We start from the raw sequence: 23,038 nt of genomic DNA on the forward strand, positions 1-23,038 counted from the left end.
AGAAAATCCATACCAGCCTCGGCCTTTCTCCCCTGACCTCTCGACCTCTGGGGTGCCTGAGGAAAGAGTTGACCCGGTCACTGCCTCCCCCTAGTCAATGAGTCCCCCTCCATTAGCATAAAACATGAATCTGCTGGCAGCTTGACAAATTATAACTAGCAGCCAGAGTTTTGCCAACTGGCTGGCTTGGGCGCTGTCTATTTATCATTGAAAATGGTAAATCATAAGAATCCAGATGACTTAATTATTCAAATCCACCCAGGACCCAGAGAAGCTGCAGGCCCGTCAATCTCAGCCCTGGGCTCACAGAGAAGAGCGGGGGAAATGCTGTGAGCTTGTGAGCTGGAAGAAGCAGGTTCAGTTACCGCCTCTCCCCTGTCCAGAGAGCAGGGTTTTTCTCTGCAGCCCCTTCCCCTCCCTGCCATCCTGCCCACCTTTCCAGCCACAAGCCTGGCCAATTGTTTTGGCTGCTGGGCTCCCAAGGCTGTCCCTCGCCTGCCTCCCGCTGCCCACCACCCGCTCCTCAAGCTCAGCCGTTGTTTCCCAGCCTCTCTTTGTGTGGCTGTTAGCTCTTTCTGTTTCAGTGCCCTCATTTTTATTTCTTCTCTTTCTCCTATTCCTTTCACCATTTCTCTTCATCTCTCCTCTGCCCACAGATGGACACTGAGCCCCACACATGGCCTTTCTGGTGGAGTTTTGCCTGCTCTCTTGGCCCCTTTGTCCTCACTGTCCCAGAGGTGCCAGCTCAGGATCCCCATGCATACACACCCCACACTTAGCCCAGCACTCCGAGTGCTAGGAGGCCTGAATTCACGTCTGTCCGCTGTGGGGCCATATGGAAACACACATGTCAGTCGATAATACTGGGCCTGCCCCCACACCCCATACACACAACCTTTCTGTCCCTTTCTTTTTTTTTTTTTTTTTTTTTTGAGACAGATTTTTGCTCTTGCTGCCCAGGCTGGAGTGCAATGGCACGATCTCAGCTCACCACAACCTCCGCCTCCCAGGTTCAAGCAATTCTCCTGCCTCAGCCTCCTGAGTAGCTGGGATTACAGGCATGTGCCACCATCCCTGGCTAATTTTTGTATTTTTAGTAGAGATGGGGTTTCTCCATGTTGGTCAGGCTGGTCTCAAACTCCTGACCTCAGGTGATCTGCCCACCTCCGCCTCCCAAAGTGCTGGGATTACAAGCGTGAGCCACTGCACCTGGCCTTTCTGTCCCTTTCTTCCGTGGATTTCTAAATACCATTATGCACAACTTGGGAGGCAGTGGCCAGGCTGTCAGAGATGTGCCCCAACCACTGAGGCAGGGCTTCGTCTCAAGAAGGCCCATCCCTCACTCCCAGCATGGAACCACCTGAAGCCCCAGCAGAGGGACTGAGCTTTCCCAGAAGGAGAAGAAACCCTGTTGACAGAACAAGTCCTAGATCCAGAGGTCTGCATACTGAGCTTCTGGGGGGCCCTTTGATGTTTGGGTCCTTTTATCTTTGTGTCTCTCACAGTCCAGTATAAATACGTCCTACTTTCTCTTGCAGTCCTGGACCCCATGAGAAATGTATGCCCTTCCAGACTCACAATGGCAGGTGGGAGGCACATATTCACCAATGCTGATATTGCTTTGACCCCAGAGGGGAATGTGAGGAGCAAGGAGGTTGCCAGAGCCCCTCTGCTTGAATGGCATCCCGGCCTATTTTTTGGATGGCTTGCTTTACCTGCAAGCGCCTTGGAGGCTCCTCAGAGCTACTTCTGTGTCTGCAGATGCTTGTCAGCTTGGTTCTGGGATTGAGTCTGGCTTTGTCGGGGTGTGTGTGTGTGAGCACGTGCACACCTTTCTGCGGATAACCTGGAGTCCTGGCATGCTGACGGGTCGTGCCTGGTGATGTGCATGCCTGCACACGCATGCCAGTGCCCCTGATGTGTATGTGGGTGTGTGTGTATGTGTGCATGAACATACACTTCCAGAAAAAGCCCTTGTGCTGAAACAATGACTGACAATGTCCCCACCAACAGGACACCTGAGGAAACAGCCCTCTCGATTCCATTTTAAGGCCTCTGAGCAATGTTGCTCTCAGTGAAATATTGGACTTGGCATATCATAAAACTTTAAAGAAGGAGCTACCTGTTTCTGCTACTGAAAGTAAGTTCTTCCTAGAGTCTAGCCGTCTCCTCTTCTTTCAGGGTGGAATATGAGCACAGTCAGAAATTTTGAGGGGGGCTCCCTACTCCTCCAAGAGAACACACGTGACATATAGGGGGCCCTTCCACAGCCAGGCTCATGCCCACTGCTTAAACACTGCATCCCCTCCCTCTTCCCTTGCTCCCCACCTTTCCAAGCCAGGGTGATATTTGACAAGGGCAGTGGTGAGGGGTGAAACTTGGGGCGGGTGGTGGGGGGAAGGATCAAGATTCAAAAGGAGGCCAAGCTGCTGGAAGGCAGATCAATAAGGGGAGACAGATTGGAGACAGGTTTCTCTCACTACTTCCCCACCCCTCGCTGGCTCAGCGCCCCCACCCCAGCGCCTGAAAGCAGGTGGAGGACAGAGCCAAGCACTGGCCTCTCCCTGCCCTTCTAACTCAAACAGGTTCCTAATCCCTGGGTAGAGGGTAAACAGCCTCTAAGCATGGCCAGGATTAACCACAGAAATGCCGCTAATGTATTTCGGGGCACTGCTCCCTGCCCCTACCCCCACCCTGTGTTACTAATTAGCCCAGCAGCAGGGAGAAGCTTGGGAGGAGCAGCTCAGAATGCCTTTGTGCAGGCTCTGAAAGCCCAGGTCTGGGCTCTGGACAGTGTCTCTGGTGCTAGACAAGCTGGGGTGGCAGAGGATTCCCGCCCCCTCCCCGCCACTCCTAAATCAGCTCAAAGGCAGACAGGGTTTTTTTTCTCTGCGCCCTCCCTGAATCCCCCTGTTCTCCTTTCCTGTTCACAGCTGGGAGGCAGGTGGGGGACAAGAGGGAGAGTGGAACCGGCTCTGGAAATCAAACGATGCAATAAAAAATTAATTGTCTAATTAAAACCATGAGGAAGCCCCTTGCCAGAGTTTGGCTCTGAGTCGTCAGGGCTATAAAGGGTGGGAAAATGAGTCTCGGCTCCTAATAAATTCCTGATTTGCAGCTTGTTCTATCAGCAAAGGAGCACTGAGTGTTCTACTGGCTAGGCCTCCTGGAGGTCATTCTACCCTCTCTCTGCCCAACCCGGCCATCACACCCAAAATCCCACATAAGCCCATAGTGGGTAAATCCTTTTGGGTTTCCCCAAAAGGAGAGAAAGGGGGGGACCCTCAGTCTTCCTGATTTGATGCTTACCCATTCCTTCCTGGTCTTTCCTCAGGAAAGGAAAGTTCTGGAAACTTCCTCAACCAAAGAGTTCTTCATTTAGGTTAACTAATAACTGTGTGAACAAGTTTGCTGTGTAGGTTCATTTTGACCTCACCTCTTCCACTTTTGTGAAAAGTATAATTTATGAACTGATTTATGATTCCCTCTCTTAGATCTTAGTGCTGATTTTTGCAGGTGAATGACAGAGAACCAAGCTAAGAAATTAATCTCCCCTCTAAAAGAGGGCTGTGCACCCTGCCCAGTTGACCAAATCCTCTGGAAGAATGAACACAGAGCTAGTCCAGAAAGGAGTGCATAGTTAGGCAACTCTCACGGGCAGAGGGATGCCCGAACCTTCTCCCTGAATCACTGAACCATTTCTTCACTTGGGTCTGCCTGTGTAGACACAGCCTCCATGCCTCTATTCCCTCCCTTTCTTGGCAAAAGCAAATGCATTATACATCATCAGAGGTATTAATTCATAATAGCAGCAGGAAGAGGTAGTTAGCATACTGCCTTCAACATCATATTACATTATTTTATTATACAGAATATAATACGAACTCTACATCTGTGATTAGCTTCTTTAAACAAACATGGCAGAACAAACAAGGGTTGCCCTTCAAAACAGTCACCTGCAGAGAGCATACACTCATTCCTTATGTGCCTCTATTGATTAAAACATATGTGCAGTCTCCTTTCAAAACTGACTTCAGAGCCAGTTTACAAAGAATTCAAGGCAACCATTATTAACTGATTTTTTTTTAGCTGGGGGCGGGGGGTGGCGGGGGCTGACTGATTCCAAAAAAGCAAAGAATAAAGATTTACCACCAATGAGGACGATCAAAAACCTGAGCCACACGCCCTGAAGACAATTCCAAAAGAAGGCTGCAAAAAATTGTGTCACCGCAACCTTGTTGAAATAAGGGGGTCTCCCCACAAGGTGACTACTCGCAGGCAGCGGTGCCCATCAGAACCAGTTCTCCATAGCCACATCTGGAGCGCATTACTCATCACTCCTGATGATCCTTCTTTCGTTCATCTGGTTGTTATTTTTCATCCTAAACAATGGACTAAGCTTTCCCTAAGAAGGAGAAAAAAGAAGAAAACAAATTCCTGACCTCTATCTAGGTCAGGTTCCCATTTCTGATTTCAGTGAGTTCCCACGCACAACTGTAGCCATCGTGGCTAGGCCATTGGGCCTCTAAGATCCGCAAACCTAGAGACTGGAATGTAGACTCTGGTTCTGATTCACCTCATTGTTGTTATCGTTGTTTGTTTGTTTGTTTGGGGGAGTTTTCTTTGAGGCAGGGTCTTGCTCTGCCACCCAGGCTGGAGTGCAGTGGCATGATCATGGTTCACTTCAGACTTGACCTCCTAGTTTCAAGTAATCCTCCACCTCAGCCTCCCAAGTAGCTGGGACTACGGGCACACACCACCATGCCTGGCTAATTTATTTTTTATTTTTTGTAGAGATGAAGTCTCCCTATGTTGTCCAGGCTGGTCTCAAACTCCTGGCCTCAAGCAATCCTCCCACCTCAGCCTCCCAAAGTATTGGGACTACAGGCATGAGTTACTGCCTCACCTCGTATTAACTGCCTACCTATTAAATGCCCAGCCCCACTAGGTGCTTCCATATGGGTTATCCTTTCCAATTCAGGGATTTTGAGACTGTTTTCCTTCCCTGATGATGGACTTTTGTCATTTCTAATCTAGCCCAAGACCACACACTGCTCCACGGTCCTGTTGTTCCGGGAGACAGCTCCGATTCCTGTGCCACTTTCATGAGGACTTAACTTCGGAAATCGGCCGGGCGCAGGGGCTCAAGCCTGTAATCCCAGCACTTTGGGAGGCTGAGACGGGCAGATCACGAGGTCAGGAGATTGAGACCATCCTGGCTAACACGGTGAAACCCCCTCTCAACTAAAAAAATACAAAAAACTAGCCAGGCGTGGTGGCGGCGCCTGTAGTCCCAGCTGCTCGGGAGGCTGAGGCAGGAGAATGGCGTAGACCAGGGAGGCGGAGCTTGCAGTGAGCTGAGATCCGGCCACTGCACTCCAGTCTGGGCGACAGAGCGAGACTCCGTCTCAAAAAAAAAAAAAAAAAAAAAAAAAAAAAAAAAAAAACTTCGGAAATCATTCTGTCCATCTTTCTCTGTCTCTGGGCAAAGTCTTACTTGAATATTGCTAGTTCTCATGTTGACCAGCTTAGGCTTCTAAACAGAACTCTGACCCAAAAAGGGCATCATGGTGACCCACAGTTGCACAACTTCCCGGGGGAGAAGGGGGCGTCTTACACATTGAATTCTATGTGAATGGCACCACCTAGAGTTGTGCTCCAGGAATACAGTGAATGGTGCTCTCTGGAGCTCAGCAATGCTGCCACACCCTACTACCCAGAGACGCCTGGTGATCAAGTCGGCCTCACGCAGCATTCAAGGATGAAAAACCTAGGTTTTGACAACTAAGGTATCAATATCTCAGCCCCTCAAAAAAGGGAGTGGAGATCCTCTCCACCTCATTGACGGCTGAGAGATCCCTGCTTAGCACACAGCTCACCAGTCTTCTCTCCATCAACTTCAAAGTCCCCTCCAGCCTCAAGGAGGCCCCAAGGGTATGAAGCAAAGCTGGTTTGACCTGACCTTGGTGGTGGGTGGTGTCACCCCAGCATAGTTCAGGCTAGGCCTAGAAATCCCCATCTTGGGAAGGGATGGGAGTGGGGATGGGAGGGGTGGGTACAATCTTCAGAGCACAGTATATTGTTTACAATCGCCCAGACCCCTCCTAGACATAAGGCCTGCCAGGCTCACACTTGGGTCTTCCCTAGCAAGCAAAGATGTTTTGCCTGCTCACCCTCTGTCAAGTTCATCCCATATAGACATCCTCCTTCATCCTCTGCCTAACCCTTCCTTCCCCTTCTCTCAGCTCCTTTCCTATTTTCCTCTCCCACAGACTCTGAATAAAACCCTCTGACCGCTGTAATCTCCACAACATTCCCCTTGAGCACAGATTCTCTCAGCTGACAGAGTCCTTCAGGCCCTGTGTCACCAGGACAGGAGCTTCTAATGTGTCCTATTCGCCCCCTTATGTCAGAACATCCCTGACTCAACAGCTCCTGGAAGCTCAGCCCTCAGAGCCCCAGACAAAGCTGCCACATGGAAGACTGAGGCACTAGCACTCACAGAGAGGGTCAGCTGGTCCACAGCCAACCTATCTTGACTGAAGTCTTCCTTCATGCTAGGCATTGTGGGCCATAGAAACAGTAGGGGTAGTCTGGCCCCAAAGAGTATTTGGTCTCATGTGACAAAAAAGAGACACGTCCATCCCAGATTTAAAAATAAGAATAGGGGCCATGCCTGGTGGCTCATACCTGCAATCCCAGTACGCTGCGAGGCCAAAGTAGGAGGATCTCTTGAGGCCAGAAGTTTGAGACTAACCTTGGCAACACAGTGAGACCCTGTTTCTACAAAATAAGTTTTAAAAATTAGTGAGGTGTGGTAGCTCATGCCTGTAATCCCAGCATTTTGGGAGGGCGAGGTGGGTGGATCACTTGAGGTCAGGAATTTGAGACCAGCCTGACCAACATGGTGAAACTCCATCTCTACTAAAAATACAAAAATTAGCCGGGCATGGTGGTGGGCACCTGTAATCCTAGTCCCAGCTACTCAGGAGACTGAGGCAGGAGAATCGCTTGAATCCGGGAGGCAGAGGTTGCAGTGAGCCGAGACCATGCCACTGCACCCCAGCCTGGACGAAGAGCAAGAGTCAGTCTCAACAAAAAGAAAAAAAAAAAAATTAGCTGGGTGTGATGGTGAGTGCCTGTAGTTCTAGCTATGGGAGGCTGAGGCAGGAGGATCACTTGAGCCCACTAGAGGCTGCAGTGAGCTGTGATTGTACCACTGCACTCCAGCCTGAGTGACAGAGCAAGACCCTGTCTCTAATAAATAAGTATCTGACCATGAAGGTGAGCCTTATGGACAATAAGTTTCAGGGGTAGAAGAAAGTGCTGTCACTGAGGGTCCTCCCAGGAGACTCCCAGAGGCAGTCAGATAGGAGCTATCCTTGCAGGTTTAGAAAGACTGAGAGCCCATCAGAGGCCTCCAGGCTGCTAAAGAACCATCCTGTGGGTTGTCCTTTGTTTCCCCCAGAACACTGGTCATGGGAGGAATGGGCTGCAGCAGCAGCAGGGTAGCATCACTGAGCACCTGCTCTCTGCCAGGCACTGTGCTGGCCACTAGGAACACAGAGAAGAGCAAGGAGGTCCATGCCATCAAGGCACTGACAGTCCAGATGGGGAAAGAAACCAGGGATCTTTACAAAGCAAGGTGAAAAGAACTAAGACTATAGGTACGCCCAGGGCACCAGGGGAGCACCATGCACACACCTAAACCTCCCTGGGAAGGGAAAGGAAAGGGTCATGAAAGTCTCCCTGAAGGGGAGGAGGATGGAAACGAGAAGCAAAATTATATGCAAATGGTGCCCCTTTTTTCTCCCCACACTCTTCCCAACTGAAGGTGACCTTCCACCCCAAAAATAAATCCTTAGCTTCTTCAACTAAGGTTTAAGGGGTGTCAACACCCCAACCAACTCTCACTCATCCTCAAATTATCCAAATCTGAACTGGGATTCCAGCCAGATATGGGATACCTCCCTAACCCATGTGCCCCACAGTCGATCCCACCCTGCCAGCATCATGACCAGACACTCTCTGATTCCTGAGACAGGACAGAGCCTGGGGAACAGGGAGGGGAGCGCCTACTGTCTCCTGGAATTCACATACCCTACAGCCTTCCTATTTCACGCCCTTGTGTGTGTAAGATGCCCTGTTCCCCACCGTTCTCCATCTGTGATCCGACTCCTGCCCTCCTCCTGCTACAGCTTCTCCTTCTCTCCCCTTGGAAGAATGCACCCTCCCCTCAGCTTTCCCTCCACAGAGGCCAGAGCAGGAGGGAGGTTGCATATGGCCCCATTTTCCTTGGCCTGGGTAGCCTATTTTGGAAGCAAGAACCCCCCTTGCCCTTTCCTCCCCTCTGGGAAGCACCGTCCCTCCCCTCTCCACATTCCCCAGAAGTTCTCAGACTGAGATCCGCCCTACGTGCAGTTATGTGGTGAAATCACCGCTTTCCTCCCCCCCGGAGGCGCCAAAGCTGGGAAGGGAGGGTACTCAAACCTTTGATGTAGGCACGTTTCAGAAGGCCCACCTGTCCCCTCTCTCCCCAGCCCCCAGCCTGAAAGGCTGGAGCCCATCATCACAGCTTTCCTGCCTGGATCAGCTGGGGGTAAGATCAGGTCATACACACTCTCTCCCGCTGGGGGCAATCAGGCCCAACCACACTCGGGGACATCTGTCTCCAGCAAATAGGGGGCAATCCCAAATTTGAGGGGTTCTGTGACACTTAAAAGCTTCAAGTAGGAAGGTCTGCAATTTCTCTTGGACGGGGGCCTGTGGGGAGGGTCGCTCAGAAACCCTCGTTTGATGTTGCGCTTTCATGGCTATGGTTTGATCCAGATGTTCCCCAATTGTGGGATTTTCTCTTTGGGAGGGAGGGGCCCTTGGCTGTGAACACATTTCCATCATGTGCACATTTGGATCTGGGCCTGCCGGGCGGGGGGGGCTCTTCCAGCTCTCACTAACCCCACCCTTCCCCCTAGGATCACATCATTTCCCTTCACATCCAGAGAAGAGAAGAGGACCCATAAGGGGGCATTCCCAGCTCCTTGATGGTTTGCTATGTGACTGTCCAAAAATGTCTCTACATCTCTGTTCTTCTGGCACCACGAGCTGAAGTTGGTTCCCAAAGATGGTACCCAGGTCAAGGGAAGAATAGGAGAGGGAATTCTGGAACCAAATTTCTGTCTAAGAAAGAAACAATTATCTAAGAAATTGTGAATGGAACTGGACTGAAAGCAGATGAGTCAGGGCTCTTGAAAAAGAAAGTGGCCATCCCTCTTTTGAGTCAGTTCTGCAAGAGTGGACAGAAACTTTTCCAGACTCCCAGGCCTCTCTGCTCCCTCAGAACTTGAAAAGATTAAAGTCATCCCTCCTCAAGGTCTTCACTGAAACCCTGGAAATCTTTCCTTCAGTTTTAAGAGATTCCAGTTCTTCCCATTGTCCAGCCTCAGTCACTACTTGCTGTGTAGCATAGGTGGCTTCCCTGGGGGAAAGTGTACCAGTCCCGCTCATTGGTCCTCTAAGACCCCCCGGCATTCCTCAAGACACTTCTGCCTCATGATGGCAGAAGAAGGGCTGTCAAACAGATTTTAAAAACCCCAGGCTCGGCCAGGCGTGGTGGCTCACATCTGTAATCCCAGCACTTTGCAGGGCCGAGGCGGGTGGATCACAAGGGCAAGAGATCGAGACCATCCTGGCTAACACGATGAAACTCTGTCTCTAATAAAAATACAAAAAATTAACCGGGCGTGGTGGCAGACGCCTGTAGTCCCAGCTGCTTGGGAGGCTGAGGCAGGAGAATGGCGTGAACCTGGGAGGCGGAGCTTGCGGGGAACAGAGATAGTGCCACTGTACTCCAGCCTGGGCGACAGAGCGAGACTCCATCTCAAATAAAGAAAAAAAAAAAAAAAGACTTGGCTCCTCACCTGTATTGTGGGAATCCCAGCCTAAATTGGACATGTGGACGTTGAGCAATAGAAGACAGACAAACAAAGGAATCTCCAAACCTTGCAGGACCCAAGGCAGCAGCCCACGAGTGGATCCTAAAGGATTTTCATCAGCCGCAAGTCTGGGTAAGTGGGCTTTTTTTAGGGGGAGGGGAGAAGCAGCCTGGGATGCTTCTTGCAGGAAGAGGAGTTTCAGAGGAGACAAGAGAGGTTAGGAGCCACTGAGTGGGTGAGGAGGGCCCAGCCCAAGAGGCTGGGGACAACCACGAGAGGCGGGCCAGTGGGAGAGGAGGGCACTGTTCCTCAGTGGACTAGGTAGAAGGAGGGGTTGTAGAGAGGTGGGTGCAAGGAAGGAAGGAGGATGGGGAGCTCCCCGTGGCTGTCCCACCTGAAGAATCTGAGCAGCTGTTCCCAGCTCCCCCTTGCTCTGTGTAACATCAAGCAAATGCACGTTGTGGGATCAGCTTTTCCTCTGAAGACCTCAGGGCCAGTTCTCAGGCCTCCCCGTCCCTGTGGACTTTAATCCAGTCCAGCACAGATGGGTTAGGTCACAATGGTGGTGGGGGTAGTAGCATTGGGTCTCCCTGGCTTGAATTTTTTCTTATTTCCCCATGTCCTCTCCTTCTTAGGCAATAATTTATCCTTCTGCATGGTCTTACATACCCCACATGTCTATAGCTCAGAAAACTAAGAAGCACTCCATCATTCTTAAGTTGGGCCTTGCCACCTGCAGGCCCCTCCCCTCCCACACTTACCTTCACACGACTGGGGCAAGTGGTTAGTTTCCCCATGGCCCCTCCAGTCCCTCTCCACTACACGACACCCGTCTTATCTTTCTGACTACAATTAGAGCCTCCTCTCCCTGTAGGGAAGTGAGAGGGACAAGGTCAAGGATCCTCACAACTCAATAACAGCTGTAGAGAGCCTCACCTATCCTGTGCACTCACAGTGACTCCATGCAGGGGACCAGCAACGAGGGGAAAGGGAGTGGGAATTAGTGTGGGGACAGGGGAGAATCCTGCAACGGGATTCCCTGCCTGGTCTAGTCTGGTCTGGGAGCAGGGCAGATGCTCAACAAGGCATCCCAGGTCTTGGGGGAGCCACTGGCAGTGGTGAGGCACCAGCTCTCTCGGGGCATGTGAAAGTTCATGTTTTCTCTCCCTTCCATTCTCCATGACTGTGGATCCCGAGAAGGACACACCTGACACAGGTACTGCCCTCATCTTTCCCTGTAACTCCACCTCCACCCCCCATACCCACTTTATCCCTCTGCAGGGTTACTAGAGCCTGACCCAAATTCTCTATTCCAGAGACAGACAGACCTGTTCCCCAACTCCCAGTGGTGCTACGCATTGAGATGCTGAGGTGGGACCCAAAGATCTGCTCCCGTCTTCTCTCCTGAGGGGCTTGCAGAAGCCCCTTTCTCAGAGTCACCCCTCCCAGGCTGAGCTGAAGAAGCTGAGAAGGGAAGGGCCATAATGATAAGGCTGGGGCAGGGGACAGCGGCACCCTCCGTGCCCTCTCCCCATTAGTGCAGGTAAACATATAAGGGTTTCTCCCAAATGTGAGGGTTCTGCTTCGGGGCCATAGAAGGCCCCACCAACACCTGCTGCCCCTCCTGTTTGTCCTCCCTCTCTTCAGCCCCACAATTACCAAGAGCAAGTTGTTGAGGCAAGCTTTACCCCAGGCCTGCATTAAGAAATCTGGGTGGGAGAATAGATGTAAGAGACATTTCCTTAGTGTTTACTGCAAACCCTGCCAGGCTAGAGGTGCCATAATCTGCCCTGTATCAGATCCACAGAGTTATACCACCAAAACCCCCCCAGGATGTATGTGAGACCACTGGGCTCATTGGCACTGGCAAATAAGATGGCCAGGAAGCAATCAACACTGAGTGCCCACTGTGTGCTTGGCACTGGGCCAGACTCTGCTGGGGGAGACTAGGGGGGAGGCTCATTTCACTGGTCTTATGCTCCCCATACCATGGTAAGCCAGAGAGGTACATATTACAAATACTGGAGACTCTCATGCTTGAATATAATCCTATAATCTTATACCCACTCCCATTTAGACGTGTGGTCATATGTGAATGTCAAACACACAAGCTAGACAGAAGAAGGAACTTCCCTAGGTTGTCAGTGCTGTAGAGTAAAATCATCAGACTCAAAGGCCTCATTCTTGGAAGGTGATGAACCGGGAGAGCCCCCGTCTTGCTGGGCCAGGGGTAAAGTAAGGCTCCTGTCTGAAGGCAGGGGGATGGTTGAGATGACCCGTCAAGATGCTACCCAGGACAAGACACAGAGGTAAAGGTTCCAGTAGAGGGGCATGAGGAGGAGGGACAGATGGATGGAGGGATGGAGGAGTGCAGGGAGCAGTGCTGGAGAGATGAATGGTCTTGGCTGGACTGATGGGCGAGGCCAGGATAGATGGATGGCGGCTGAGGTTTGTTTACTGGCAGCCCCCAGCTCGCCATCGCCCCCGCGAGAGGAATGGTGGCTGGCACATCAGAGGGCTCTTAGGGAAGCTCATGGAGATGATTTAGATGGGAATGAATCAGCTCCATATGGATTAAGTGTCCCCGCAAATCCCAGGATCTTACAGATGAGGGGACGGGGCAAGGGCACTGAGGGGAGGGGAGAGAGTGGGGAAGCAGCGTGGAGCTGGTGCAGAGAAACACGGTCCTGGAGCCAGGGAAAGGGTACCCTCAGAGGGCATGGGGCAGGTCAGCCTGGCACAGACGCAGCCCCTGCCTTGGTCTGTTGATACCACTGTTCCTCTTGCTTGGTACCAAGCTTTAGGAAAAGGCCTCCTTCTCCACACCAAACCATCTGTTGGAGTGTCCTTTCTGAGTCAGTTTTGGTCTGTCTCCTCTTGCCTCTGTCTCTTGTTCTCTCTGCATCTTCATGTGTCTTTCATCTTCATTTTTCTGTCCCTCTCACTCTCTAGTCTTCTCTGTGTTTCTGTCTCTCTCCTTCCACACTCCCCCACCACATCTCTCCGTCTCTTTCTCTAGAGGTATAAATGGTACAGGGATGCTGCCAGTTTCTCTGAACTTCAGCCTTAGCTCTGCCCTCCTCTCCAGGGGTCAGGTCTAATGCCTCCCTCCCTCTGTGCTGTTCTCTCACGCAGACCTCAAGTTTGGAAGTGGTCAACATAACAGGGAAGCTGGTCAGAAAAGTGACTTTTTGGCTACAGAAAGTTATTTATGTTCCTCTTTGCCACCCTGCCCTTGTGCCTTCAGCTGTCCCTTCTCCCAGTGCCAGAGGAGACTTGGATTGAGCACCCATGCTCTATGGACAACAGCGAGCTGAGCAGACCTTAACATCATTCCCGGGGAGGCAATGGGTCATCTGCTGGCTGGGGTTATCAAAGGCCCCGTCTCCCACTCCTCTCCCATGCCCCAAAGTGAAGAGCCCCAGAATGAAGCCCCAGAATGAAGCCCCAGTTATGAAGCCGGCTGCCATGTGGGCGACCTGGAGTCGGAGCACAGGGCAGTCACATATGACAATTGGTTGAAATATCACAGCCACTCTCCCCCTACCCCCACTGGTGATCTATGGGCTGTGTGCCCTGTAAAAATTATTTATCGGGGCCTCAGAGTGTCCTGATTTAGTGCCGCTGCCTCTGGGGCCTTGGGGCCTGCCTGTCCGCCAGAGTCTAAGCGTTAAACGACGCTAAAAAGTTAAACAGCCAACGTTGGGGGCTCACTCGAGGAGGCGCCATAAAGCTGTCGGAGCTGCTTAAATCAGGAGCGAGGATTCCCTGGGACATCTTCTCTCCATATGCCGCAAGCCAAGAAGGCTCTCCTTACCCCTCTGCCACTCACCCATACCCAGGAGCCCGCAGAGGGCAGAGGACACGTGGGCCGGGGGCCTGGGACAGAGCCCAAAAGGAGGCCACGGATGACCTCCTCTGCAGGGCTTTCTCCAGCAGAACAGGGGCCACGGCTCAAGAGTGTAGGGGTCACGTTGTCCAGCTTACCAGCTCTGGGCAGGGGTCTCCTTGTTCAGATCCAGTTTTTAAAGACTTCCAGCAAAAGGCAATGCCAAAATCTCTCCCAGGGGCCCCTGGGGAGAAGCTGGTTCCCAAGTCTGTCTCACTTCAATCCATGCTTCTGGGTTTTGAATCCACTGGAACTCAGTGTCTTCCCACCCAGGTTTGGAGAGGGTGTTCTGTCCACACCAGCCTGTGACTTCTGGCCTCCTTTCACCCCTCCACACCCACTTGCATGGCTCTCTGAGGAACAGAGCCCCACCCTTCATCACCACCCTCCGCCAACGCACCCCTGGGTGCTGGCATAACACACAAGCTTCACAGATGGCTTTTCTCAGCTGAAGCCCAGTCCCTGCTGCCACCACCCGGCCGCCGAGCAAGAGGGAAGGTGGGTCTCCACATGCTGCCTATCACACCTGCTTTCAGCAGCAATAAAACTCACTCTTAAATCCTCCGTTTGGGTCCCTAATATTTGCCTGGCTATATATCTCCGATGATATATGGACAGAAATTGCTCATAAACGGCTATAAAATCTTTTAGTCAAGCTGGGGAGGAGGCGCATGAAGGTGGGCATGGCCCGGGCTGCAGGAGGATTGGAAGCTGAGCCACTCCGCTGAGCACCCCAAATTCAACTCTAGATTCCAGGGACCAGTGGCTGGGTGTGGGGCCTTGGCAAGGGTGGAGGAAGAAGACCCAGAAGAAGATCTTCAAGCCTTTCATGTGGTATTATGGGCCTGTGTCACCCGGCTGCTCCAGGCATGCGCTGTGTGGCCTTGGGCAAGTCACTCAGCCACTCTGTACCATGGTTTCCATCACTAACATGAGGATAATGACACCTACCCAGGCTCCCTCATTAAGCTGTCATGACAATCAAATGAGAAAACATACAAATAATTCATCAATGCTTTGTAAAGCAGAGAGGTTGCATATATCAGGTGCTACCGCCAGATGGGCACAGTGCATCTTGAAGGCGTACTATGTGCTGGATACTTTACTTAATTATCTCTAATCCTGACAACACCTGCCACATAGGTATTACTGTCATCACGTTGCAGACAAAAACCCTGAGGTTCAGAGAGGTGTTCTCCAGTAGCCAGTGCCAGAGACAGAATTCAAACCCAGGCCTGACTCCAAAGCATCCGAATGAAATCCTGGCAACAGGAGGGATAACAGGTAAGATACTGGGGGGACTTCCAAACAGGGCAGGAAGATGGCTGAAGGAGGCCTTCTATCCCTGGTCTCCCCTCCCTAGAGTGCAGACCTGTCTCTCTAAGACAGTCAAGTGGTTCCCCTCAGCCTGTTCCCAGTCACTACACCTGATCACCGGAGGAAACAGCTCCCAAGGTGGAAGGCAAAAACCTGGGCTTTCTGGGAGGCCAGAGCCCTGCAATCAGGACACCAGGAGACACAGGTGGGCCAGGTGAGGAGAGGCCTTTGTGGGAGCAGGCCATATAGACCGAGATAGTCCCAGAGTTCCTGGTCCAACCCCCCACCAGCCCCAGTCCCTGACTCTCCCATCTGGTTACCCTCCCTCTCCCTCTGCCAGCCCCGATGCCTCTTCACTCCACGAGGCCCTACCCTCTTCTTCCCCCACCCTGCATCCCCTCTGCTTACCCCCCATTCTCCCTCCCCAACAGTATCCCCTGAGAGCCTGGCTGCCCCTCTAGCTGTTCCACACCCCTTTGCCCACCCATAGTCCCTCTAGCACCTGGCTGCTCCATCCCTCCACCTTGGCTGCTGGTTCTCTTCTCTCCCCAGGTCTCTTCAACCCCCAGCTATCCCCTCTGCCTGCCCACCCTTTCCCTCCCTCCGAGCATCCCCCAGCTCCTGGGTGCCCCTTCCTTTCATGACCCTGCAGCCCCCAACCTCCCCCTAGCATTCCTCTGGTCTCTTCTCACCTGCCCTCCAGGACCCCAGCCCCTGCCCTGCCCTTTGTCCCCTTCTTGTGACAAACCAAACAGTAGGAAGGCCATCCTTGTGCCCCACACTTCCCTTCCCCAGTGGCTCCCACCCCCAACCCCACTTTTCTTTAAGTTTCCAAATCAACCTTCCTCCAATAATAATGATAAAGCAGGAAGCCGGGCCGGAGGACAGTGCAGATTTTTCTTCTTGACATGGAGTTTCCGATTAAAGGCAAAGGGACATAAATCCTCCCGCGTAATTGCTGTGCTCCAGCTCGGAGCCACTTGGAAGGGAGGCTCCCACCCTCTCTGCCCCTGCCCCTCGGAGCCCCACCCCCAATTTGAGCAGGGCTTGGTCCCCAGAGCCTGGGGGTTGACTGGGAAGGGGGAGCAGAATGTTGCTGGTGTGGGCACAGCTCTGGGAAGCAGGTGGGATAAACTTGAGCAGGGCTCCCTGCATTTTCCTTCCAGGGGTCCAAGCCTAAGATAGACTGTGGGCCATGGCCCAGCTCAAAGCACCTTTCTCCGCACCCGGGGAGCCCTTCAGCCCCTCACATCGAAAGCACACTTTACACTTGAACAAAGCTTGTTGGCATTTATTATCTCCTTTGTAAGAACCTTGAAAATTATTAAACAGATACCAGATGGGGGAGGGGCCCCAAGAAATGAACAAGTGCAACTCCCCCTGTTTTACAGATGGGGAAACTGAGGCCTGAAAAAAGGACTGTCTGGTAGCAGAGCTGGGAACTTAGAACTTGACATCTCATGCACCACAGAGGGGCTGGCACCGTTTACATCTACTAAATTGTGGGCCAGACAGCTTTCTCATCTGCTAGCGAAGCTTTCTAAATAATCAAGAATGCTGGATGTTGTTATTCTCTCTCTACAGACTGGAGAAAGATGACAGTAGAAGTGTGCAGGAATTACCCAAGGTCAAGGGGCAAGGGTGGAGCCTGCAGTCCCTAGGCCTCCTGACTCCATATTCATCTTCTTCCCTTCTCAGAGTTTTACACCCAGAGATGCCAATGTCTGGTGACTCCACAGGTTGAACTCAGCCTGGCCTGGAACCAGCTCTCAACCCTTCGAAAGCTACAGAGACCCCTCCCCGCCAGGGACCTTCCCAGCTCTGTTCCTCTCTTCTTTTTTTTAAATTATTATTAATAGTATTATTATTGTTGAGATGGAGTTGCACTCTTGTTGCCCAGGCTGGAGTGCAATGGCACGATCTCGGCTAACTGCAACCTCTGCCTCCAGGGTTCAAGCGATTCTCCTGCCTCAGTCTCCCAAGTAGCGGGGATAATAGGTGTGCACCACCACGCCCCACCAATTTTGTATTTTTGGTAGATGTAACCCACCTTCCCAACCCATCCCCAGGCTCTGGGGACCTAGCCCTGCTGAAATTGGGGGTAGGGCTGCCAGAGGCAGGGGCAGAGAGGGTGGGAGCCTCCCTTCCAAGTATTTTAGGGTTTCTCCATGTTGGTCAGGCTGGTCTCGAGCTCCCGACCTCAGGGTATCCACCCACCTCAGCCTCCCAAAGTGCTGGGATTACAGACATGAGCCACCACACCCGGCCCTTTCTTTTCCAACCTCCTGCCCATTCTTCTCCTCCCTGAAGCCCTTCTGATTTGAAACCCTTGGCTCCCCTTTTCTTGGTTTCTCCTTGCACTCAACAAGCCCCTCCAGCAATTCCTAAATCAGGTGCCAGTGTGACTCTCTTCTCTCTCATCAGACTAGGGGAATGGGCCTGTGTCTCCTCCCTCTGAACTGCCAATTACTAACCCCCACCATACCCACTGTCTCCACACCACCTCCCATGCCCCCGAGACTCAGACCCAAAACAGATCTGTAAAGCATGTGCGTGTGACCGTGGGAACCCGGGAGTCCTGTCTCCTCTTCATCCACAGAAATTTCCACAGAAACCCCATGGATTCCCATTTCAGGTATTAAACTACCATGGCCTCTGGGTTTCCCTGGCCCTCCAGGGGCAATCTGGCTTGTCCTCCAAGACCTCTTCCCTCAGTGCCTCAGGTGAGCGGAAACCTTCACGTCCATGCCCTGGGCACGCACCCGTCCCTCTACCACAGCAAAGCTTAGTGGGGAGCAAGGTCCAATGGGGGCTTTGGACAGGAGGACCCCCCTGTCCGGGTCAGCTAGATCAGCTTAGGCTTAGCTGCTCCTGAAGGGGCCTGTGTTGAGCTTCCTGTGCCATGTTTGGGGTGGCTCTGTGGCACTGCCTGGGCTGGGTAGTTCTGGATGTTACTATAGGGATTTGGGGTGTTACTGTAGATTGTGGATGCTGTTGTAGAGTTTGGAGTACAACTGTGGAGTTGCCCTGGAGATTATGGTGGGGTTTTCTGGGCTTCACACTAGGTTTGCTTGGGGGTTTTTATAGGGTGACTCCAAAAGGTCACAGGCCTGTGCTACTACCTGGCCCAGAGGAAGGGAGGGAGCTAAGGCTGTAAAAGAAAGCTAGGGAGTTTGGAGGGGGAAGGACAGAGGTGACCCAGCTTCCTAGAGGAGGGGATAGTTTGAAGTTGTAGGGCAGCAAGGCTCTGCTCTACCCCATCTTGGTATTCAAGTCCCGAACCCTGGCCAACAGCCTCCTTTGTTGGCAGTGAGGGGCTGGGAATGAAGAAGGCTACTTGCTCCCCGGGAGGGATGGCAGGCCAGATGCTGTGCGTGCTCCCGGCTTTCTGTAGGGAGGAAGGACCAGGCCTGGTCCTGGGCAGCAGTATGGTCCTCCTGGGTGTATGTCCCCAGCAATAACTGAGCCCAGAGCTCCCACCTCAGTCTTGGAGCCCTGCCCTGGGTGTTGCTGAGGCAGGGCAGAATCTGGAGGAAAATGACATAGACCCTAGGGACCCTGAACTTACAGGGATGACAGACCCTAATCTTGGACCCGAGTGAATAGAGAACTCTTCTTGCAGTTTAATCATGAAAAACTCCCCAAGAGACAGAAGTGTAGAGCCAGCATTGGGCACAGTCTGAGAAGGGAGAGGGTTCCAAGTAGTAACAGCTGAGGGAAGGTGTAGAGGTGAGCAAGGATGAGGGTAGTTTAGCCCCAGAGACTTGGCATAGGGAAAGAAGAGTCATTCACTCTTGTATCCATCATTCACTTAGCAAACAGTCGCAAGAGCAGCTTTAATTCGGCATGGTACCAGGAAACACAGGATGAATTACACAGGCAGGGACAGCAACTGGAGAGACTCCCAGAAACTCAGTCCTCCTCCGGAATACTAGCACCAGCTTCAGAGTTCTCTGGGTCCATGCTAGCTGAGCTTCTACCTCCCTGCCTCTCCAGTCTAAAAGAATCCATTCCCCAGCATTTTACTTATTCCTCAGAGTCCCACCCCTGCCTCAGTCCTTACCCCAGACCCACCACTCAAATATGCCATGCTCCTCCCCTCTGGGCAGAACCTGGAGCACCTTCTGGACCACAGCTACAGCAGGAGGCATTGGGGCTAGATATTCTGAGCACCTTCCCACGGCAGAGAGGAGTGGTGCTGAGGAGTTGAGCAGGGGGCCAAGGAAGGGATGCGAGCTTGAGTCCAGGCCCGAGATCCTCAGCCTGACTTTGCATCTTGCTGGGAGAGGCATCATTCATCCACCCAGGGGTGGAGATGGGGCAGGAGGAGGGGAATGAAAAACACCCACAGCCCATTAACCTACTTTTGCAACTTCATTAAAACAGAGTCTTCGACATGTTGCCATAAATTGTCTTCTGAGGAGGAAGCCAGATCCAACATCAAGTTCTAGCAGTGAAGCTTCAGAGAAAAGGCTGGGATAGCCAGGTTAGAAGGGACACTGCGTGCGTGTGTGTGTGTGTATGTGTGTGTTTGAGGGGGTTGTCACTGAAAGGTTTTGCAGACTGGGCCAGTCTGGCTGACTGTTGCAGGGTTTCCTAGGTGGGCAGGCCATTGGGTGAGGGGCAGGGAGGGAAATTTTTACACTATTGTATCATTGCTGCCCTGATCAAGAACCTTCACGGCTTCCTGGAGTCCCACAGAAGCTCTTCTCAGCCTTTGAGGCCTCCTTCAAGAAGCCCTGTTCTTTGAAGCTCAGGAAACTCACTGAAAAAAAAAAAAAAAAAGAAATCCTGTTCTGCCCCAAAGCCCCTCCTGCAAGGTGTGCACTGAGCATTACGCTTCCCAGCACTGAGTACAGCAGACCCCAGCAGCCTCCAGAGAGCCTGAGGCCAGCACCACCCTAGCTAGGCAGGTGGCCTGGTACAGTGGAAGGAGCACTGGCCCAAGGTCAGCAGGACTGAGTCCCAGTCCCCTTACATGAGTAGTGACTGAGGGCCCAAGCCCTGGAGAGAGACTGCCAGGGTTCAAATTCTGCCTTTGCCATTTAAGGACCTCAGCCAAGTTATTTAACCTCTCTGTGCCTTAGTTTCCTCATGGGAATAATGATATTTCATAAAGTTATCGAGTCTTAAATGGGATGGCCCATGGAAAATGCATAGCGGCCAGGCACAGTGGCTCATGCCTGTAATCCCAACACTTTGGGAGGCCAAGGCGGGTGGATCACTTGAGTCCAGGAGTTCGAGACCAGTCTGGTCAACATGATGAAATCCTGTCTCTACTAAAAATATAAAAATTAGCCCGGCATGGTGGGACATGCCTGTAATCCCTGCTACTTGGGAGGCTGAGGCATGAGAATCACTTGAATCCAGGAGGCGGAGGTTGCAGTGAGCGAGATCACACCACTGCATTCCAGTCTGGGCGACAGAGTAAGACTCCATCTCAAAAAAAAAGAAAAGAAAATGCATAGCACTTAGGACCTGGCACATCCCTGGGGTCAAAAAACATGGGCTATTGTTGTCATTATTACACACTTATTTACTTAGGGTTCACAGACCTGAAAAGGACCTTTGAAGTTCAGGAAATCTGTTTTACGCATGAGGAGACTGAGGCCCAGAGAAGGGAAGTGACTTGGGTCAGAATCAGAGCTGCTTTTCCCAGACTTCCTTTCATCCAACCAACGGTCCTCCCCCAAGAGGTCCTCTCTGGGCCTTAATTTCTTCAATTGTGCAGTGAAGGGATTAGAGTAGATCAGGAGTTTCCTTTTGTCATCATCATCATTATTATTACTATTATTATTGTTATTGTATTATTATTATTGCCTTAGAACCTCTTTTCAAACAATCCTCACTTAGAATCCCGCTATGCAAAAGTGGACTAGATCTGGGGAAAACTGCAAGAGCAGGGGGTGGGGTGGTCTAGAGCCCCTCGACCCCAGCAACAACCTCAGAGGCCTGTCAGAGAAACTCTGGGAGGTCACAGACCCCAGGTCAAGACCTTGACCGGGGTGATGTCACGGCTTCCACCACTGGCACTCTAGGAGGTTGGTGCCCCCAGAAGACCAAGAACTTTCCAAAGCCACACTGGGAGAAGAGGAGAGGCCTTAAGAAGGGCTTCCTGGGGACAGGATTATCTTGACACCCTCTCTATATAGAAAAGGGGTGGAAGAGGCAGGAATGCAGAAGAACGGTCTGGAGGGCCTCTGCGGAGCAGCTCGTTCTACCTGTCCAGGGATCCCACACCTGACATGCCTCCACCTTCCCTCTGCTTCCCATTTCTGAACTGCCTGCACTCTCCCCATAGTTGCCGCCCAAGAAAACATGACCATAAAACAGACATTTGCTTTAATTTTCACTTGAAGAGGCAATTTAGCACAGGCTATTTGCAAGCTGTTGGAGTTCTTTATGAGGCTTTATCATATTTTCCCAAAGTGCTCCCCTCAAAGCAAATTCCCAGGTCAAAGTTCACACATAACTATTTAGGGGGAAGAGGGAGCATGGGAGATTGTACAGACTGGAGAATACATGTATTTTTTAGGTCAAGAGTGGCTGAGAAAATAAAAGCAAGAGAAAGCAAGGCTGGCCTCTGATTGAGGCAAGTGCTGTGTGACCTCACCCAAATATTTTCCCTCTCTGGGCCCCTGCAAGCAAAGGCCAGTCCCTATGGTAAAAATGAAACATGTGACTCAGCCCCAGCCTCTAGGGCCCTCACCCTTGCAATGACCCAAATGCTGTGTATTTGCAGCCAAATCACATGCAATAAGTCTTGACTTGTACTCTCTGGTTTGGATCTCTCCAGCTCTTCCCTCCCACCAACTACAGCCCCCGGCAAACTGCTGATCCTTCCCTGCCCTCAATTTCCCCCACTTGGTTTCTTCACTTGTTTTCTAGGGTCCTTCTTCCCTAGGATAAAGGGCTAAATTTTGCTAGACCTCCCAGCTGCTCCAAGGAGGGGAAAAGTCACCAACTCCACCTCCTTCCAAAGTTCACGTGGTTTCCCCCCTCGATTTTCCCACAATCCTTCCCCTCTTCCCTCCAGAGCTCTAGACTGAGCAGCATCAGTGGGAACAAACCTCCCACACTGTAAACAGAGCGGCTTTCCTGAGGCTGGATGCACCCAAGGTCCTTGGAGATCACAGAGTGGGCAGGGCTGGGAAGCTGGGACCCCGGGGCACCTTGAACACACACCAGTTCCCCTTCGGCTCCCTGCAAAGAAAGTTTCCCGCCTCTAAGGCCTTATGGAGACAGGGACATGGGTTTGGGGCCGCACTCTGGGGCCTCCATCCAATGCTATCCCAAGGGTGACTTGGGAAGTGGGGGTGAGCCAGAGGTCATAATGTAGAATAGGGGTCTCCCCTCACTCAAGACCCCACCCCCTTCCTCAAATTTCTGAGGAACTTTCCTGGCCTCCACAGACAACTCCAGCCTCAGTATTCCCAGGGAAGGATAACGAGGCAAGGGGGACATTTCTCAGGCTGGGAGAGACCCCCGAGGTCAGGGTCAGATAGAAGGCAGAATGTGTGGGAGGCAGAGGAGTCGGAATACGGGAATCTGGGGTGGTGGGAAATCCTGTGGTTCCTGCAGCAGCAACAGCATTTGCAAAGGAGACTCCAGCAGAGGAGCTGCCTGGAGACTCACTGAAGCATTCTTCAGCCCAGACCCCACCGTGGGCTGCCAGTCAGGGACTGCACTCAGGCCTGATACCAAGCCACTGGGGCTGACGTGAAGGGAGGTGAGTACAGGTTCTCCCAGGCAATTATCAAGAGGAAAAGAAACAGAACAGAGACCATGAGGGGAAGACATGAAAAGGGAGAGGGGCCCCAGATACAATTCTCCAAATAAGTCCTTCTATTGTACTGTGTGTGAACTAAGCTTCTGCCTACCTAAAGTCCAAAGGAATCCT

General features: G+C 52.0%; 2 protein-coding genes and 1 long non-coding RNA gene across 42 annotated transcripts in view; 2 read left to right on the forward strand and 1 right to left on the reverse strand.

Moving 5' to 3' along the window:
• Positions 1 to 23,038, forward strand: part of HOXC10 (homeobox C10) — a 184,217-nt gene that overhangs the window by 148,728 nt on the left and 12,451 nt on the right. The window contains exons 2-6 of one of the 5 annotated variants that reach the window (XR_010579417.2): positions 8,973 to 10,064; positions 14,988 to 15,105; positions 15,185 to 15,352; positions 17,774 to 17,861; positions 19,525 to 19,624. The gene's annotated coding sequence lies outside the window, so the exon portion shown is untranslated. Of the gene's footprint in view, positions 1 to 8,972; positions 10,065 to 13,067; positions 14,386 to 14,987; positions 15,353 to 17,773; positions 17,862 to 19,524; positions 19,625 to 23,038 lie in introns of those variants that run through there. The other 4 variants (XR_010579416.2, XR_010579418.2, XR_001483425.4 and 1 more) reach the window with 4 other exon arrangements.
• SMUG1 (single-strand-selective monofunctional uracil-DNA glycosylase 1) overlaps positions 1 to 23,038 on the reverse strand; it is a 102,348-nt gene that overhangs the window by 16,373 nt on the left and 62,937 nt on the right. The window contains exon 3 of one of the 36 annotated variants that reach the window (XR_010579440.2): positions 19,503 to 19,903. The exons of 34 other annotated variants lie outside the window; for them this stretch is intronic. The gene's annotated coding sequence lies outside the window, so the exon portion shown is untranslated. Of the gene's footprint in view, positions 1 to 10,693; positions 11,586 to 19,502; positions 19,904 to 23,038 lie in introns of those variants that run through there. One more of the 36 variants, XR_010579442.2, reaches the window with a different exon arrangement.
• Positions 635 to 5,608, forward strand: LOC135966244 (uncharacterized). Its single transcript, XR_010579449.1, has 4 exons — positions 635 to 1,438; positions 1,539 to 1,586; positions 2,014 to 2,140; positions 5,038 to 5,608. It is a non-coding gene; the product is annotated as an uncharacterized lncRNA (long non-coding RNA).

This window comes from Macaca fascicularis, chromosome 11, assembly GCF_037993035.2.
Source record: "Macaca fascicularis isolate 582-1 chromosome 11, T2T-MFA8v1.1".
Lineage (NCBI taxonomy): Eukaryota > Metazoa > Chordata > Mammalia > Primates > Cercopithecidae > Macaca > Macaca fascicularis.